This window comes from Canis aureus, chromosome 31, assembly GCF_053574225.1.
Source record: "Canis aureus isolate CA01 chromosome 31, VMU_Caureus_v.1.0, whole genome shotgun sequence".
Classification (NCBI taxonomy): Eukaryota; Metazoa; Chordata; class Mammalia; order Carnivora; family Canidae; genus Canis; species Canis aureus.
The window spans coordinates 11,581,330-11,597,866 of NC_135641.1; the positions used below are offsets into that span (position 1 = coordinate 11,581,330).

Consider the following 16,537-nt stretch of genomic DNA (forward strand, 5'->3'; position numbering starts at 1 on the left):
CCTAAAACAACACCTCCCCAGAAGGTTGCCCGGACTCACACTCTGACACAGGGCAGGAGCTCTGAGGGTCCGTTTCAGGAAACGTGTGGAAACATTGGGCATTATTTATCTTTGCCGCATTGATGGTGGAAATGTGGTCTCAGGATAGGATTAATTTTCGTTGGATTTCTAGAGCTATTTCAACTTTCATACATTGACCGGCCCTTTACATATCCGTTGTGGTTTCTCTGTCATATCTCCTTCCCATTTTAGCTCTTTTTCTTCTATTTCAAGTGTTTCCTTTGAATTCTTTCATCATCATGTCGCTACTTTCCTTTTGTTGATATTTTCCAGAAAATATTTAACATAAATCATTTAACTTTATATATGTCTCTCACTAATAATATAAAGTTCTCTATTATCTTTTGTAAAACTATATCTTAATCTTTCTTAACATGGAGAGCTCATTAATTCACATTTACTGTTATAACTGATGGTCTTCTATTATCTTCTTGTATGCTTTCTGGGATTGTCTCTGTTTTTTTTCCTTTGCTTTGTGGGTGTAGAGTAATATTTATCAGACTTTTTTTATCACAAGCTATCTGAAAGTATATACATCTGACCCTTGTTCCAAAAATAATGATCTTCATATTTTATTTTATTTTATTTTATTTTATTTTATTTTATTCATTTATTTATTTGTCATTCTTGAGATCAAAGAGAAACCTTCATTTTCAACAAAACTGCCTAGAAGAGAAGGTTCATTGATCCACTAGGAAAGTCGCTCACCACAACCAGCACCAAAATATATATTTAAAAAATTAAAAAACACACAGCCCCACCCCTCACACACACATCACCCCAAAAGCCACACAACCCAGACCAAAAGGGAAAACAAATCAAACTCAATGCCCTCACACAAAAGAAGTCTTTGAATTAGGATTTACAATTTTATATAGTCTTTCCTATGAAAGAACAAAAACAAAAAACCAAGGGGTAAGAGAAAACTTCTCCATAAAGGCCTGACAAGTCTTGGGAAATCTGAGAAAGCATATGTTTTGCCTAGAAGCTAACAAAGCAAATAATGACCAGTGCTTTTCGTAGGTTTGAGTGGGAGGCCTCAGTTCAACAATATCCCCTCCTAACCGAACACTCCATGGGGGTGCGATCCTTCAGGAGCCAAACAGCAGGAGCGCCCTGCGTCCTGTCCTCGCCTTCAAAGCATGCCCAGGGTGCAGAGTCTGCACCACACTGCCAAAGAGACAGTGCCATTCACTGCACGTTTTCCAGCACTTAAAAGGGCCACACTTCCCTTTAAAAAAGATGCCGAGTCAAATAAATAAATAAATAAATAAATAAATAAATAAATAAATAAATAAATAAATATAAAAAGGGGAAAAAAGAGTTCTCTACTGCAGTCAAAATCTGAGTCACAGACGGCTGCTCTGAGGAGTCCCTGCCGGGGAAGCACAGGGCCGCCGGCACGGACTCTACTTGGGCTCCTCGATCACACCTTTGCTGAGGTCTGTCATTTTGGGATATTTTACTTTCTTCTGGTCCAGCTCATTCTGAGCCCAAAGGAGTAGTTTCAGTAATTTTGCCAGCTTGGGTATTGACTCATGATTTTCATAATCTAGGACAGCTTGGTTAACTTCACTCCACACCTTCTACCTCTGCATCATGTGAAGCAGGTCCCCAAACGGCAACTCTTCTGGGTTGTCAAGGGCCAGCAGGGCCAGGGTGCGCTCCGTCTCCGTCAGGCATTCCCTGCTCTCCTCACCTTGCTCGGCCAGCTGGGTCTGTGCGAACTCCAGCGCCGCCTTGGTCTCACGCTGGCGGATCAGCTCTATGAGGTGCTGTTGTTGCAGGTGGAAGTAAAGGTACCGGTTTGTGGCCAGGAGCTCCGGATGGAGACTGTTGATCAACGCAATAGCCTCCTGGATCTGGCCTTTCAGGATCATCTCATGGATTTTGATCCGCTCATCAAGTGTTTCTAGCTCCACACTAGGTTCAATCCCAGATTCCATTCGAGATTTCTCTGCTGCTTCCTTAAAGCCCTCTGTGACCAAGTAGTTCATGATGAGGCGGTTCATGTCTGCCCGCTGGACATGCAAGTTATTGAGTTTCTCCATCCACTCATCTTTCGTGATTTCATCGGGTCTTTCTGCATAACTCATTCTGATTTATTTCGGCTCCAGCTCCGCTGCGCTGGTGCAATAAATGCCGTCCTCCTCGTGGAGCTCAAGCACCTCGCCCTGGGGCTGGCCGCCCCCCTGCAGGCCGGAGCCTTCGCGGGAAACACTGTCCCTTGGCAGGTCGCCTCCCTCCCGCGCTTCGCGGTCTCCACGGCCTCCACGGCTGCCTGCCCGGGAGCCGCCTGATCTTCACATTTTAAAAGGCAGATATTATCAGGCTGGTGTTACGCTGCCAGTATCACCAGTGAAGCTGTCCTGTGAGATGAGAAGTGGAACTGCAGTCCCCCCCTGGCTCCACGCTCCAAAGGCCACGTGATGCCTGCTTGTTGTGTCACCTGCACGCACATGGCTGATGCTCCAGTCTAGCATCTAGGATTTATTAGAAGGTGCTAGGTCGCTTTCTGAATTCCCAGGAGGGCCAGAGAGCCAAGTCAGGAGTAACACTCAGCCACAAGGAGAACTTTTGCAGGAGGATCCCCAGCACCAAGGATGGGGACGCTGGGATGTGCCCCATACTGCCCACAGAAACCAGCACCTCTGCTGCACACAGCCAGGCAGCAGCCACCCTGGGTGCCTTCCTCCACTTCATCGCCTGGCAAACCTAGGTCACCAGCATCGCACATGGAAGGAACTGGCTCTGGCACTTTGTCTGCAAGTCCAGGGACAGGGACGTGTCACAGTCAGCTCTGCCCTCAGAGAAGAGAGAGATTCCAGGCTTGTCCCCTGATCTCCCTCTGCTGTGTTACTGGGCCTCTTCTGTGAACCAGGGAGCATCCGACAGCTTTGTATAGAATGATTCAGCTCCTCACACAAATCCACAGAGGTAGGTACTACGCTCATTTTACGGACAAGGCATGGAGGTGGCACAGAGTAGCTTAGTGACTTGGCCGACGTCACACAGGATACAAATCAGGGCAGCTTCCTCTGGGGCCTGTGTTCTTTTCCACTAGCATTCTTCAAATGTCAATGACGGTGACTTAACATTTGACATGACTTTGGGTTTGCAGGGTCGGTTCGGCACAATTACAGAACATTCCATGCTGCATGTTACATGCTCACTAAAGACTCAAAAAGTCAGGCAAAGAGCACTTTGGTGTGTTCCCTCCCTATTACAGGATGGGGTTCCAGTTACCAGGTGGGTGCGCCCCCCACCCAATCCCACCTCTGCCCAGGCCCCGCCCCCGCCCCACTTGGCTCCGCCCACCTGGGCTTCCGGGCACCCACAAGGGCATCCCCTCCAGCTGTGGGGTGTGCCTGCGCACTGGAAGCCCGGTCCCTGGGGGCCACCAGCCTGTTGCCCGGCCCCGGGTCTGGGGGCAAACACTGGATGCCTGTAAATGGGAACAGCATCGCTGAGGCCGCCGCTGCACCCAACCTGCTGGTCTTTGGCGCCTGACCCCTGCTCCTGCCTGCGGGGCTGGGTGCTCGGCCTGCCTGCCCACCTGGCCCCTTCCTGCAGCCCTCTCCCTGCCTCGCTGTGTGGCTGTGTGTCCTTGGAGGAAGACAGGGACCTCTCTGGGCCGCCCCTGTGCTTAACAACAGACAGGAAGAAGGTGCTTCTGTGGCTGCCCTGAGGGCAAGGCCAGGCTGCCCACTCCCCCTACACACACACACACACACACACACACACACACACACACACACGAAGCTGGTAGCCACATGCAGTTAGACCTTTGGGGGGCGGGGCGGGGAAGCACCTAAGTACATAGGTCCTTAACTATAGTTTTATTACAGGAATAAAAAAGAACACATTCACATTATCAAAAAAAGTAAAGCATCCACCCATGTCCACTGCATGTTCCAATATGTCATTTTATGACTTAAAAGAAGAAAAGCAAAGTCCTGGGCCTTTTTCCTTGTCCCTAAGGGCCAGGAAGCATTTCCAGGGTTGGGTGTGCCTGAGCTTGCCTCACCACTGCCCCCTGGAGGCCTCTCTCGGTTGTTTCCAAGGTTTTTGGTTCTTTTTTTTTTTTTAATAAGTTTATTTTTTATTGGTGTTCAATTTACCAACATACAGAATAACACCCAGTGCTCATCCCGTCAAGTGCCCACCTCAGTGCCCGTCACCCATTCACCCCCACCCCCCGCCCTCCTCCCCTTCCACCACCCCTAGTTCATTTCCCAGAGTTAGCAGTCTTTACGTTCTGTCTCCCTTTCTGATATTTCTCACACATTTCTTCTCCCTTCCCTTATATTCCCTTTCACTATTATTTATATTCCCCAAATGAATGAGAACATATAATGTTTGTCCTTCTCCGACTGACTTACTTCACTCAGCATAATCCCCTCCAGTTTCATCCACGTCGAAGCAAATGGGGGGTATTTGTCATTTCTAATGGCTGAGGAATATTCCATTGTATACATAGACCACAGCTTCTTTATCCATTCACCTTTCGATGGACACCGAGGCTCCTTCAAGGTTTTTTGGTTCTAACCGCAGAGGGATGCTGGGGCGGCCCCTTGCTCCCTGGCCTCAGGACGGGCAAGCCCTCAGCCGCCGCACAGGCTCTCCGGCCCTGCCGGCCCCCATCCCAGCCTGGGTGTATGCAGGCGCCCTGGGGCCCCAGGTCTCCTGAGCACCGCCGGCCGGGTGGCAACATCTGGCCGGGTGCCCTCGCCCCAGAGTCGGGGGTTCAAGCCACACCCAGCCCCAGGCCCGCGGCCTCCCCGGGTCCTGTGCCACCCAGCTGATGCTTCCTGTGCACATGCTCCGCTCAGCACTTGCCAACATTTTAGTTTGTGAAAAGCTGTACCTCTCAAGTCAACAAAGGGTTTCACAAGTCCTGCTGCTTTTGCAGACACTGTGCGGGGCAACCCGAGATCAAAGCCGCCTGTCAATGTGGCATGTCAGCCTCACTTTTCCAAAAGTTCTATGTCCTGGCCCACAACCATCATGCTCTTATGTGGCGTCCAACTCGGCCACGAGTGGCTGGTTTCCATCAGCAACTTTCTTACAAAGAAACCCAAGTTCCATTACTTCTAGGTACTCGGTCCTTCTGTGGGGAGTCGTGGCAAGGACGTGCTGGGCAGAGTGTGGCCAGCCCCCTATGCTAGCCACTGCTCCCACACTCCTGCCCCCAGGGTCATGCTTCCAGAAACTTCCCACTTGCCGTGTGGGGACGGCAGTGAAGAGCTAAGTCACGGGCGTTGAATCTATAGGTGAGAGGGATCCGTTGTCCACACCACAGCACAGTGACAGGAGGGTCATAGCACAAGTGATACAAACAAGGAAGAGAGAGACCCTCTGAGGCTCTTGGATGTGGTGGCATGGGAGGAATAAGTTGTTTGTCCAACAAAATGAAGTTCACCATCTTAACGTGCTGCACAACTGGGTGGTTTTTGGCATCTTGGCTGTATCATGCAAACATGATAACCATCTAACTCCAGAACATTCCCCCTCCTGCACTTGCAAACATGACCCTGCTCTACGTCTGTGGGTTTGCCTATAAGGGAAGTGCAACTCAAAACCGCGAGATACCTCTTCATACCCCCTAGGATGGCTACGATCAAACAGTCTGACAGTACCCAGTGTGAGCGAGGATGTGGAGAAATCAGAACCCTCCTCCACTGCTGCTGGGAATGTAAAATGGCAAAGCTAGTGTGGAAAACACAGGGTTGTTCCTCAATGGGTTGCACATAGAACGATCTTATGACCCAGCACTTCCACCCGTAGGTGTGCCCAAGAGATGAGAACAGATGTCCACAGAGACTTGTACATGAATGTTCAGAGCAGCACTGTCCAAAACGGCTTAAAGGAGGGGGGGGAACCACCCCGATATCCATTAGCCAATGCAGGGATCAATGAAATGCATGCCCATACAATCCAGGGTCAGTCGGCCGTAAAAAGGGATAAACTTCTGCTCAGTGAAAGAGGGCAGACACCAGAGGGGATGTCCTGCAGGATCCCATTCGCAGGAATAATACGGTAGCAGGTGGCCGTGAGCGGAAAGAGCGGGGTAGGTAGGAGTAACAGCAACGGCCTCAGCGAAGCCTCGCTCTGCACAGGTGCTGCCTCTTGGTCCTCACCACAACCCCGAAGCAGAGAGTATTCCATCCCCATTTTAGAGACAAAAACAGTCCCGGGCCAAGACCTGGTCTAGGGGATGCTGGGTGGCCCCCCAACCAAGCTGGCCGGCTGCAGAACTCAAGCCCAGAGCAACGTGCTCCTGAGGGGATAGGGAAAGAGCCCTCCACAGCCGCCCCCAGGTCTGCAATCACCCTCCAGGCCAGTGGCAAGGCCCACCTGACACCCCCCCCCCGCCCCCGCCAGCTCTCTCTCGGGAAACCCACAGAGGCAGGGACATAGTCCCTGAACTGGATTGGTCCCCATTGTCCTGCTCCCCAGGAGGCTGGTGACACGTCATGGCCTTAGCATTGCTGGCACCCCAAGTAATGAGCAGCTGAAGAGGTGACCTGGCTCCCCTTCGCTCCCCCGCTGCGCCCCAGGTCTTCCCCACCATCAGCCCTCCCCACTGGGCGGTCCCTTCTTCGCCAACATGAGGAGGCCTCTTTGGGCCGCAGGCGTCCTGGGGCAGGAGGGCACCGTGGCTGTGTGTGTGTGTCCCCAGGTCCCTGTGTGGAAGCCCGACCCCCAGTGGGACGGCCTCTGGAGGCAGCTGGATGAGGGGGAGCCCTCAGGACAGGATCGGTGCACTTCCTGTAGGAAGAGGGAGGCCCACCTGTCCTCACAGGCCTGCGCCGGGGAAAGGCCGCCCGAGGACGAGGGGGAGGCAGCCAAGCACCCGCCAGGACCTGAAGCCACTGGCACCCCACCTTGGGCCTCCAACCTCCGGAGCCGTGAGAGAGAAACATCTGCCACGGCACCTGTCACAGGGTCGAGCTGGCCCAGACAGGGCAGAGTGAGTCGTGGGTTGGGGTACAGGGTGGAGCAGTGGCCTCCACACACTCCTGTCCCTGAACCTCAGAATACGACGCTGATTGGAAACAGGGCCTTGCAGAGGTAATGAGGTTAGAATGAGGTCCCTTGGATGAGGGTGGGCCCTCACCCCAAACCTGATGGAGGGAGGGACATCCGGCCACGGACACAGACGGAGGGCGGCCACGGGGAGACAAAGGTGGCGGTTGCAGGGACATGTCACAGGCCGGGGACCACCAGTACCTGCACGGCCGCCACAAGGAGCTGAAGGGCAGGAAGGTTGCTCCCCGGGGACCTCCGGAAACAGCATGGGCCTGCCACGCCGGGACCTCAGACTTCCAGCCTCGCAAGTGTGGGAGAATCAGGTCGTGCTGGCCCCGCGTCTGTGGTGCTGTCCCGGCGCCCTGGGGACGCTAACCCGGGCCCCAGGCATTCCCCCCAGGACAGCCACGTGGGCCTGGGTGTCAGGCGGGGACGGGGCACCTGCCGGGGCCGCTGCACCCTCCCCGCCCTGGCACTGCTGTGCTAGAGGACACGGGAGGCGAGAGCCCAGGGGCAGAGGCGGAGCGCGGCCCAGAGCAGCTGGGGTGCCCCCCAACCACCCCCCAAAGTGCTGACGCCACCAGCCGTCTCCTGGGGTGCCCAGGGCCAGACCCCTAGGGTGCTGTGGGGCCAAGGACGGCTGGGTCCTTGGCCCCATAGAGTGGGTGAACATTCTTCTCAAAGGCCTGAGCCCCACACATGGGGCACCCCCGCAGATGGGGTACCCCCACATATGGGGCACCCACATACAGGGCACCCCCACATACAGGCCCCCACATAGGGGCACCCCCACGTACAGAGCACGTCCTTTCAACCGCCAAGGAGCCCATCCTGAGCGGGGCCTGTGGAGTCTCCCTAAATCAGCACTGTCAGGAGCCCTAATTTCTTCATTGACGCTAAGGAGGGAAAGGTTCAGTCAGGATGAAAAGGTTAAGTCGGAGAGATTCAAAGCGTTCCTGCCATTTTCTAGGGCAGGTGGGGTCCACTCGGCACCGTGTCAAACGGAAATTTAACTGACATGGTTTCAGGGAGAAAATGCAATTCCAGGAAGGCAGAGGCCGCAGGCCCCGGCTCAGGCCGCCTGGTGCGGTCTGAGGAGTTTGACGTGTTTGCGCACCACACACACGCACACCAGCGATCCCACCACCTCTCCGGTCAGGCGGATCATTCCAGCCTTTCCCAGACTCGCTCATGGCAGCAAGATGCTGTCCCAGGCACTGGGAACAAGCAGGCATTTCTTCCACCAGTCATCAGTCCTGTGGGTAAGAGTGAGGCTGGGAGCAGGTGGGCTTCATGGAGGCAGTGACATCGGGAGGGTCTTGGAGATTCGGTAGAGCTTCCAGATGGACAAGAGAGGTCCCGTGTGTCCTGGAGAAAGACCCTGGACCTCGGGGCGGAGTGGACGCGAGCCCTCCCTGCAGCCCTGCCCAGACAGCATAGCTAGAGGCCCGTCACACCTCCAAGCCTCTCGGCCACTGCAAACCGCCATGCCCGACCTCCTCATCCCTTTGGGGTCCCTCCAGTCACCACCCTTGGCAACATCAGGCACTGTGCCTCTCCCTGGCTGGCAAGCGCTGAGGAAGAGCTCTGAGAGCCCCGGGAGCCCCGAGGACCCAGTCCTGGTCCTGGAGGCTGTCACGTTGTGGCTGTGCCTGGGTCCTCCAGCCCAGCTAGTCTACGCAGGGCCTTTGTGATAATTAGGAGGAGGTGCTCCTTCCTCCAGGCAGGTACGGTGCCAGCCCCGGGTGCAAGGAACCACCCGCACAACCCAAAAGTGGCCCCGGGGAGCCCAGAAAACTCCCAGGTATCTGAGGCTCTTGGGGCAGGCAAGTTGGAGCCCTGCCCCAGTGGGGGGGTCAGTGTCATCCTAGCAGATCAGGGCGGTCCCCAGACGCGTCAGAGAAGCCCTCTGGGGTCAAGGTCCACCAAGTAGAGCCAAGGAGAAACAGAAGGGCAGGTGGGGAGACTGAGTCTGGCCCCGCCTCTGAGCTCACAGGACAGAAGCAGTGCCTGGTCCAGCGAGGACAGACCCCAGCGCCAGCACGGCATGGCTCTTGGCCCAGGGACAAGGGCGATGGGACTTCAAGTGGCCTGCGTGCAGAGGCAATGACTCCATCATTGCCCCATTCCTGCCCCCAGCAGCCCCTGCTCCCTCCCCCCGGGATGAAAGGGCAGCGCAGAAATTCGCCCAGAGGTGCTGACCACAGAGGAAGTGCAGATGGCTGTGCCTTCGGGGCGGAGCATTCCCAGGGACGGCCCCCACCTCCTCCTCCTCCCCCTTCCCCTTCCTCCCCTCTCCCTCCCCCTGGGAATCTCTGGTGCTTGAAGGGACCCTGCTCCCCCAGCCTCCAGCGGTGGGGGCAGCTGAAGGCCAAGCTGAGCCCACTGGGCCATGCTCTCCCCTAATCAGAGGTTGGTTTAGGGGCTGGGCCTTCCTAACAAGCAGATGCTTAAGGATCATCTGTGCACCAGGCACCGCTCAGGACTCCGGGAACACGGCAGCGGAAAATGCAAAGTCACGGGATTTAAGTCCTTCTCTCATGGGAGGCAAGGCAGTCCCATGGCTCCCCTGTCAGGTCAAGGGGACCAGTGAGTCAAGCGTGGTCCGAGATTCCCCATCCAGCTGAGGTCAGGCCCGAGCTGGGCTTTGTGGGGCGGTGTGATTCCTGCCAAGCTGCTACGGCGGAGGAGCAGTCCCCAGGGAGAGTTCTGGAAGCCACACCATACATTCCTGCCCTCCCTCGACAAACAGCTGCTGAGCATCTGCTGTGCGTTGGGCTAAAGCCTAAAATTCAGACTCAACATTCAGGGCCACCTCCACACCTGGTGAAATCAGGTCAGAGGGGCCTCAAAAAGCTCCCCGCCCCACTCTGCTCCTGCAGATAAAGTGCCCTAGACAAGCCTCTCTCCTTGTCGAGGAGGAGGTTCGGCGCCTGTGTCTCCCTGGTCCCCCCAGTCCCCGACTGACTGGAGGGACTGGTTGTGCCCAGGCTAGACCAACACCTGCTTCCTCCCTCGGGTCTGGCACGCTGGTCCCTGCTGGGCCGAAGGAGCCTACGTGGCCAGATCTCCATGAAAACCCCCTGAACTCTAATGACTTCCCTGGTAGACGGCATCTCACCCGTGTCCTCAACCCCTCGCTGAAGGAATGAAGCCCGTCCTGTGGGATTCCAGGGGAGGGGGCTCTTGGCAGCTCACATCTGGTCTCCCCTGGACTTCACACACCTTTTCCCTTTGCTGGTTCTGCTCTGAATCCTTCTGCTGGAATCGATCTTAGCCATCAGTAGGACTCCCTGCTGCAGCCTGGGGCCCTCTCAGCAGATCACTGCGATGGGATGGGCTTGCGAACCTCACCACGAACCCCACATGATCACCAAGTATCGGGGGACCCACACCAGCGGAGCGGTTGGTGCTCAGGACGTGCTCGTGGGCTTGAGCCCCACACAGGATGTTGTGCTGTGACACTAAGGAGACGGGCTGAGCCTCCTGCTGCCGTCCTGAAGGCAGGCAGCCCCTGACCCTGCCCAGCCAGAGCCACCTGCCCAAGCACCTACGGAGCAGCCGAGGGTAGCAGCAGGACAACTGCCAGAGGCAGAGGGACGCGGAGGGGGACTTGCGCGGGCTGGGAAACGCTGACATCACGAAGCTGGCAGCACACTCATCGCCACCCACCTGGCAGCGTTTTGAAGACCTTGGCCTGATGAGGGGACTTAGGTGACGAGGCAGGTGAGAACACCACACCTCCATCGACGCTGGACGTCAGCTGCCGCCCTGGTGTCGGGGACCCTCGAGCCCAGTGGAAGCTGCTCCGAGTGAGGACTGCAGGATGGCCAGAGCTTTCGGCTCCTGCCTGGTCAGGACCCTCTCCCTGAGGCTGGCTTTTGGGGCCTCATGGGAGGTGTTGGTGGGGGCTGGGAGCTGTTTGGATCTGAGACAGCCAGGAGCCCCCCGGCCCACCCCTCTGCCAACCAGAAGCCCCTTGGGCCGGGCAACAGATCTGAAACGCACTCTTAGTTTGGGACAGGTGAGGCTGAGGTGGACTCCGCGGTCACCCACACCTACCACCCATGCGGAGTGCAGGGCACCCAGTCAGGGCCCAGCCTGGGAGCCCCTGTGAGCTGAACCTCCAAGGCCCCCGGCACCCTCGATCACTCAGGGTGGCATGTTAGCCACGGTAGGAAGTCTTCCTGGCTCAGGCAAGGGGTCAGGCCATGCTTGCTCCCCCCAACACCTTCCAAAGACTTAGATCCTGGTGTCCGCCTCTGAAATCTGTCACCTGTTCCCTAATAGGCGATATTCAGGAAAGCCCACTCTCCTGTCTACACAGAACTTCCTCATGCCTGCCCTCCGGGGTCACCCTCCCAACTGCTATGCAGCCCCCGGGGGCCTGGGTGCCGCCCCCACCTTTGTCGTGCAGTGAAGGAGGGGTGGACGAGGCCGGCAGGGGGCCGGTGGGGGAACCAGGAGCCCCCTGTGAGTGGTGACGTGGATTGAATCACCAAAAGCTGGGAGAGCTGCCCATTCCTGAGCTGAAGTAGCTTTCATGATCATTCAGTTCAAACTGTCAGATACACAAAAAACTGGATTCTGGGGACAAGGTGGGTTTCTGAGAAAAAGCAGGAATTTCCCAGATGCCTCGGGAACCTCAGGGACCTCGGGGCACGTCCACCTGCTGAGCTGTGCGCGCCTTCCATCCCCGCGGCGTCTCGGCCTGTCCCTTCCCGCCGGAGGGGAGGGCAGGTCGGGAGGTCCAGGGGCATCCAGGGGCGGGGGGTGGGGACCAGGGGAGCTCACCCCCCGGGGCACCCCACCCCTCAGGGCTGATGCAGGCGGAGGGAGGTGGCCGTGACCGGAAGAAAGAGCAGAGTCAGGCTGTGAAGCGAGTTGTGGTGTTTGTCCTCACACGAGGAGGAATATTTCTTCCGCATCTACGCAGGTTCCCCGTGTCTACGTGTAGAGCGTTCTCGTAAGGGGGCCCTAAACCTAACGGTCAGGTTCCCGGCCCTCGGGAGCCACGGCTGGCCAGCGCACGCCTGCGGCCACAGACTGGGAGGGGGTGGCCCGTCCTGTCCCCAGGGTGTGGCAGCCACTCCACCCCTCCCCAGACCCCTGCGGCCTCGCTGCGGGAGGGGTGGGCTCGGCCTCAGTGCCCTGGTCACCGGCCAACCTCTCCCTGAGGCCCGCGCGGCACCTGGCTGCGGTCGTGCAGCTCCTGGGGGTCGCTGCCACGAGGCCTGCCCTGGACTTGGGCCCAAGGCAGCTGGAATGAGAGCCGGGGGGTGGGTGCTGGGGGGCAGCAGCTGTGACCCAGGATCCAGACGCCCGGGCAGGAGAGGTGCGTGGGGCAGCTGGCGCTGTGCCAAGTGCTTTGGTGCAGAGGTTCCCATGTGGGCTCCCTGCCCTGGCCCGGATGCAGGCTGCAATGCCCTGTCCCCAGGCGTCTCCAGGCGGAGGGGCTGAGACACAGAGTCCCTCCCTGGCCCTGGGGGGCTCACAGGGCTACTGAGGGAGGGCGACAGATCAGGAGCGTCCTCAGCCCTGTACGCAGCTCCTGCTCTACTTCCCACCCTCCAACACCCCCAGAGTCCCCCAGAAGCCATGGCTTGGGGGTCGGTGTGCAGGTCTCCTCTTAGCACGCTGGGGACTGGGGACAAGGGTGACAAGAAGGACAACCTCCTGCCCTGGGCTGAGAGCAGCTACAGGTGCTGCACAGAGAGCGGGAGCCTGGCACCCCCTGCTGCGGTGGCAAGAGTGGCCCAGCCCCCACCGCTCCCACATCCAAAGTCTCCAGCTCCACCCCGTTGCCACTGTTAGGATTCGACAGATCTTTCCTTTGTCCAGCAGGAGAAACAAGTGGCAGCCTTATTTCCCGGTCCTTCTTTTTAACCAGAGCACACGGTTTCAACTATTAACTTAATCACAGGCTACCTGGGGGGCCACCCACCCCCTCCGGGGACCCTCTGGCCCGGCCCGGGGCTGATGTGCAGGTGTGCGAGCTCTGCGGAGGAAGGGCAGGGCCGTGGGGACGGGGAAGAGGTTCGCAGGGCTGAGGAACCCAGTGGTGAGGCAGGAGCGCCCCCTCTCTTCCCTGCGCTGAGCCGCTCCCACAGTCAGAACTTCCCTCTGGAAGGGCCCAGGGGCACCGGCTGCAGGACCCCAGTGGGAGGGCACTGCCCCTCCCCGGGCAGGCGGCAGCAGGGAGGGAGGTGGGCCCGCCTGCGGGGTAGGGGACGGACTCGTCAGTAGATGCGCCCCCTCCAGGGGCAGGACACAGGACACCAGGGAGCCAGGATAAGGCCAAACAACAAAACAAAATGTTGGCAATGATGGGGCTTCGCTGTGGCTTCAGCCTTCCCCCTTCCTGGGCTGACAGCTGGCAGGCTCACGATCACAGCACCACACACAACCCTCCAGCCACAGCCTGCAAGGAGGACTTGATATTTAAAAAGTCTGGTACGTATCCAGGTCCCAAGTTTCCTACAGAAAAAAAGACACCTTGAGTCTTAACCGATTTGCGGCCGTTCTTCTTAACGCGAAAACATGTTTTTCCTTCACTCAACTTCTGCTGTTTGTTGCAGACTTTCTGTGACACGTGGTAGCAGGACAGGGGAAGGGGTCCAGCACGGAGCTGACCCGGGAGGAACACCACGCACAGGCACACGTACACACTCCAGAGGGCTCACGATCTGTACGGAGGAAAGACGACCCACGTGTTTCTGACCATGACAGAGCGGATGTCAGAAATAGCTGATTAACTACTGGCCAGTGAGGATTCCAGGACCTGACATTAGAAGAGAGGAAAACGATCCTCTGGCCCCCTCCAGGTGGCTCTGGGGGGAGAAGGGCCCTACCTGACATGGACGAAGGGGTCAGTCCCAAAAGGGAGGGTGGAAATCGAGGAGGATGGGGTCACCCCCAAGGACGGCCAGCATCACTCTGCTCCACCTGGCACGGCACGCGCAGGTGCAGATCAAACTCGGGCAGGACCCCCTCCCTGCACCAGACCTATCCCTGGGGTCCTCTATACTCTGCATCCCTGGGTGGCTCAGTGGTTGAGCATCTGCCTGCGGCTCAGAGCATGACCCTGGGGTCCTGGGATCAAGTCCCATGTCAGGCTCCTCATAGGGAGCCTGCTTCTCCCTCTGCCTATGTCTGTCTCTCTCTGTGTGTCTCTCATGAATAAATAAATCTTAAAAAAAAAAAAAAGTGGCTACAGCATTTAAAAAAAAATAAAACTGCATTGAGCTGAAAATTGAGGACATGGAGAGGGAGGGAGGCCAGCCCAAAACACCCCAACCGCTCTTTGTTCTACAAACTCAAGACAGAATTCAGCACCGTTCATGATACCCTGACCACGCAGATGCTTCTCCAAGGGCCAGGCTCTGTGGGCTCTGCCCACCTGAGTTTCTCTCACAGAGCTGCTAGCAGAGGATGCTCCGCTCTGGGCCTTGGTGCATCCCTCTGGAGCTGGGAAGGACACCTGCGCCCTGGTGTGCAAACCACAGCGCTACCCGTCTGCCGGGCCCTGACGTCATTAGCTCACATCCCATGAGATGGCCCAGGCCCAGCGTGGCCCCAGGATTCCTCACCCTGCATGCTGGGCCGAGCAATTTCTGCTGCCCAGTGGGCTGCTCTGTGGGGAGCCATGAACAGGCTCAATAGTAATGTAAAGTGAAGATTTTCCACCCAAAATGAGCAGCTGTTCTCACACCATCAGAGAACCAGAGGGGGCGTCAGGCTGCAGGCCCCCCACCCTCCGCAGTCAGGATGCCCGCTCTCACTCTGGTCCCAGCTTGGGGGCTCCGGGGGTGCCGCACGCCCGGCCCTGGGGCACCGCTCCCGTCGGGGGGCTGGGGTGTCCTCGCCCAGGCAGGGCTGCCCCCCGGGCTCCAGAGCCCGGCCACCTTTCAGGGTCTCTCACACCTGCCACAGCCACCCAGTCATCACCACGAAGATACTCTGCAAACACAGGCAGGCAGGACCCAAATCTGCCTCGGGTCACACACTGGTTCCCAAACTGTAAGTGACCCGCCAGAGGGCCTCTGTATGGCCTTGAGCACTGCTGGTGCTTCCGCGGTTCAGAGGGTGTGGATGCTGAGCACGGCGTCGGGAAGAATCCAAGCCGGCCCTACTGATGTGGCCTGGACCGCGCCCCGGGGCCCGGGAGTCATGGCGGGCCCGGCTGCAGGGCCCAGTGACGCTGGGAGACACGGGACGAGCTCAGTCCAAGGGCCCCCGTGACCAGTCGCTCACGAGCTGCCCAGCCCCAGGAGCCGCGGAAACAACCCGAAGCCTGTTGCCGAGCCGTTGGGGATAGAGAACCAGCCCGAGCGCGGGATATTCAGCAGCCGCTTCCCCTCCTCCATCAGCTCCCGGCGCTCGTCTGTTACCTGAGGACTGGCCCAGGCTTCGCAGGTTGGACGCTCCAAGGACGTCGAGGCGACAGGGCGACGGAAGCGTAAATGTGCACACGTGCACTGGCCTGTCCACACCGGGACGTCGCCACTTCCCGCGTGCCCCTGCAGCTTGGCGCCCAGGCCCAGGATCAAGCTGCGAGGACGTCCCGGGCCGCGGCCGAACCCTCGGACCCCCCGTGGCTGGGGACCACTGCGACCTGCAGGTGACCACCCTGAAGCCGAGCATGGGCGGCGTGCGCGGCGAGCGGCCATGCTGGGCACCTCCCGACAGCCCAGCGGGAACACAGGGACCCTCTCGCCTCCCCTGAGCAGATGGGGTGACACTGCAGGTAACGCGGTCTCCCCCTCCCTGGGGCTCCAGCTCACAGGTGTGACTTACCTACTCAATGGACTCCTTCCGGAGGCCTGGGGCTCCTGCCCGTGGTGCCATCCAGAGGGCTGTGGGCCGCCAGCCACCGGGGCCGGGGCACTGCCCTCCCACCTGGCCAGCCCATCAGGGGGCCTTGGCAGCCCCAGCCCACCAGGGCCCTCCCGTGGCAGTCGCCGCTCCCCAGGACCACCCGCCAACAGTCCATCCTCCCGTAAGTGGCCATGGGGACATAGAAACCCCCTGCTTTCCCGTCCCGGCTCACCTCCCTCCAGCCTCTGCTTCTGCACCTGCTCCCAGCCATCGGGCCTTGTTGCTGTGCCACCACCGTGCCAGCTCCCGTGGGCCACTCAGCCCCAGCTCAAGGCCTTCCCAGTGTCCCACTCATAGACACTCTGTCACTCTGCCTCCAACACTGTTCAGAGCACTGACACCTGGCACATTTGTTGTTTCCTGCTCTGTGGGGTCTTCAGCAGCCCTGTCTTTGTGGAAAGGGCCTTGTGTCCTCAGGGCAGCACCTGCTAGGAGCACTCCCGACACCCTTGCAGAAGCAGATGAACAAGGGTTGTCCCAGGCTCCGTGGTGGAGCATTCCAGCACACACTCTGGGCGGCAGGCGAGGCATGTCCTCCCATCACTCACTGCTCTGTGAGTTTTTAGAT

General features: G+C 58.2%; 1 pseudogene; it reads right to left on the reverse strand.

Annotated features, from left to right (window-relative positions):
• Positions 1–1,394: 1,394 nt before the first annotated feature.
• On the reverse strand, positions 1,395–2,176 carry LOC144302184 (glucose-induced degradation protein 8 homolog pseudogene; annotated as a pseudogene).
• Positions 2,177–16,537: the final 14,361 nt, after the last annotated feature.